A 4,048-nucleotide genomic window follows, 5' to 3' on the forward strand; every position below is an offset into this window, starting at 1 on the left:
AAAGCAATGCCTAGAGCGCTATGCACTCTCAAAGTTAGGTGGATAAGCTCTTCTCAATTGGATTCATCCGAGAAGCTCATTACCTTAGTTGGGTTCCAATCCTATTTTGGTGAAAATACCCAATGGTAATGACGAACTTGAGTTGATTTTACGGATCTCAACAAGGCTTGCCCCAAAGACAGTTTCCCCTTGCCTAGAATCGACCAACTCGTCGATGCCACTTTATGGCACAGCTTTTAAGCTTCATGGATGCATATTCGAGATACAATCAGATCTTGACAGTCACGCCTGACGAGGAGCATACCTCATTCATCACAAATTGAGAGCTTACTGCTACAAGGTCATGTCCTTCAGCTTGAAAATGTTTGGAGCAACTAACTAGCGCTGGTTAACCGAACATTTTTCGAAAAAAATTGGGAAAACAATGGAGGTTTATATTGATGACATGCTAGTCAAGTCGTTTGTCGCTTTAGATCACATAGTTTACCTTTTAGAAATGTTTAACATACTGGAAAATACACAATGAAACTTAATCCACTGAAGTGTTCATTAGGGTAGCCTCGGGTAAATTCTTGGGGTACATGGTTAACCATCAGGGAATTGAGTCAACCTCGAAAAAGTTCAAGCTCTCTTAATATGAGTAGTCCTACAAAACCCAAGCAAGTTAAAAGCTTAAATGAAAGATAACGACTCTTAGTAGTTTCAATACAAAAGCTACATATCGCTATTTGCCATTCTTCAATGTACTTAGAGCCAATAAAATTTGAATGAACTTCAAATGTGAGTGAGTTTCCTAAAGCATAAAAGAGGATCTTGGAAAGCCCCTCTCTGTCCAAGCCACTTCCAAAGGAAAATCTTGTTTCTCTACCTGTCCGTTTCTCAGCATGCGATCTACACTCTTATTCGAAGAAAATAAATTCAATGGCTTGTGTATTAACACCAACAATGGCTATTGAACAACAAACAAGGTAATCCAGAAATGGAGCGTTAGCCTTTGCCTGGTAATCGTCTCCAAAAAGCTGCAGCCTTACTTCTATGCCCACACCATCCATGTCTTAACTAATTACTTGCTAGACACGTTTTCAGAAATCAAAGACTTCAGGTAAATTGCTTAGGACAATGGAGTTAAGTCAATTCTATATGCATTTTAAGCTTAAAGCAGCTATCAAGAGCAAGTTGTCTCTGATTTCATATCGAAATTATCAATCAGATCGAGAACCCGATTAGCCAGCTAATGACACGATCCAAGGACTGTCCATAATCTGTCAACATGGAGTCTCTATGTTGATAGATCCTTCAATAGAAAAGAGTTGAGTTGGTCTTTTGCACGTAAGCCCTGAGGGTGTTCGCATAATAGCCCTCAAGTTTGGATTAAAGCTACCAACAACAAGGTTGAGTATGAATCGCTATTTGTTGGTTACGATTAGCAAAAGAGATGGTGTCGAAATGATCGCAATCAATAGCGACTTCTAACTTGCGTTAATCAATATTGGGAGAGTATCAAGCCAAAGAAGAGAATATGATCAGTTACTTGAAGAAAGCTAAAGCCGGACTCGAGTCCTTCAAGCACTATACGATCAAGCAAATTCACACATAACAACTTAGTTGCGAATGCTTTGGCTAAGATAGCTTCATTGCTGGATTTTGATGTACTAAATAACATTTCGGTCAAATAAATTGAAGTTTCCAACAATAACTCACTTGACTAGACGTGGTACTACAGAGTCAATGATCTGAATGACTTTTATTATTCAGTATCTCAACGAAGGAGTTCTTCCCAAATAAACTGAGGCAAGACTCCTACAAACTCGAGCTGCTAGTTACACCCTGATTGGAGACCAACTGTACATGAGGATTTAACCCTCCTTTGCTCCGATGTGTGATAGATGAAGAAGCATCTACATCTGAAGAAATACATCAATGGATATGTAATCACACTGTCCATGATCTATCACACATAAAATTATCCGACATGGATATTATTGGCCCTTACTTCATGAATATACCTATAACTTTGTGAAGAAGTGTGACAAATGTCAGAGATTCGCGAACATACTACAAGCTCCTTCCCATCAATTACAACGATGACCAACCCTTGACCATTCGCTATGTGGGGAATTGATCTCATTGGTCCCATGCCAACTGGCAAAAGTGACGTCAAGTTGCGTGGTTGCAGGGATTATTTTCATAAATGGATCGAAGTGCCGGCGATCACTACAAAAAGCTGAAAGACTTTATCTTCAAGAATATATGTGTTGCTATGGGATTCCTCATACCCTTATCTAGTGATGGCAATGGGCTGGGCTGGGACCAGGTACCCCTTGGCCTAGGCCCAAGCCCGACCTCTAACAAGGCTCGAGCCCGTCACGGTATCACAAGTAAAGCCCAGCCCGGCCCGACAAGGTTTTTGTAACCTTAGGCTCGGCCCAGCCCACCCATTTTTATAATGTGATTTTTTAAATATTATAAATTTCAAATTTTTTATATTTTTAATTTGTAACACATTTTTAAATATTAATTTATTTTTGAGTACTCATCAAATATATAAATAACTTTCCACAAAGTGCATCCATCCATCCATGTAGGGTTTGGGAAAAATGAGTATATATATGTAGGATAATCTGTAAATATATATATAATAGGGTAATTTAGTATAATTAATACTAAATTGTCGGGCCAGTCGAGCCTGAAGACATACCTAGGCTCGACCCGTACCTGGGTCGGCCCTTAAAATTAGGCCCAAGCCTAAACCCAAGCCCGCAACATCGGTTATGCTCGACCTTTTGGGACGGGCCGGGTATTAGAATATCGGGCCCATTGCCATCTCTACCCTTATCTCAGATAATGAGAAACAGTTTGACAATGAAGAGTTCAAATAGTTTTGCGACGATTTGGGGATTCATAAGAAATTCGCCTTAGTAGCAAGACCGCAAGCTAATGGGCAAGTCAAGGTTGTCAACAAGACCATTAAGCATACTTTGAAGGCCAAACTTGGCATAGATAAAGGCAATTGGGTCGACGATCTCCCAGAGGTTTTATGGGCATATAGAACCAGTCTAAGGACCCTATTACGGAAACACCATTCTCGCTAGCATATGGTTGCGAGGCAATGATCCCAGTTAAGGTCGAGACAAGTTCTCTCGAGGGAATCCTACAACGAGAAAAACAATGAAGCTGTCATATGTGTCAGTCTGGATTTAGTCGAAGAATGTCGTACAAAAGCTCAAACAATACGATAATTCCTATCAACAATGAGCTAAGAGGTTCTTTGCTCTAAAGTTAGAAGAAGAGACTTCCAATCAAGATCTGGTCCTCAACAAATCCTTCTTGGTACTTGAGAATCGAGCGCAAGAGTATTGGACCTAACTAGGAAGGTCCCTATCGGGTCGCTAAGGTCATACGACCTGGAACGTATCTCTAAAGCGACTTAATATTTCTGAAGTACCGCGGCTCGGAATGCTGAATACCTGCGACCTTATTATCAGTAAATTCCAAGTTCTTTTCTTTTTTTTTCGTCTCATGTACTTGTGATTTTATCAATAAATTATTATTCTTCAAGAATTACTTGTGTTATCACATTAGTCTTCATAATCTTGTTATTACAATATTGTACAAATTATGCGATCAGAGAGCTGTGTTATTTAGTGAAGTGCTTAAATATAAAAGTACAATCACAAATGATAAAAAAAAAAAAAAAAAAAAACTTGTATATATTAATTCAAAAATATGTACAAAGAGGAAATGTAGAGAACTATAAAAATGAAAAAACTTCTCTAAAGTGAGCAAAGGGAGGACAATCACTTTTCCTCGTCTTCAATCCTTGGCTTCAATTGCTCTAACCTCTGGATCGGTAGCTTTGCCTTAAGGATTCTTTTGTTCTTCGTGATCACCCTTCTCACAGCATCCTGGTCATCCTTTTCCTCCTTGGAATGAATGAGCGGCGCAATAAGATGGCCTCCTGTATTCTTCGGAAGGGAAGAAAAGTCCATGTTAGAATATCTTCATGCAATTTGTTGATAACCTACATCAACCACTCCTCAGCCTTCTT

The sequence above is a fragment of the Pistacia vera genome, unplaced genomic scaffold (assembly GCF_008641045.1).
Source record: "Pistacia vera cultivar Batoury unplaced genomic scaffold, PisVer_v2 Contig476, whole genome shotgun sequence".
NCBI lineage: Eukaryota > Viridiplantae > Streptophyta > Magnoliopsida > Sapindales > Anacardiaceae > Pistacia > Pistacia vera.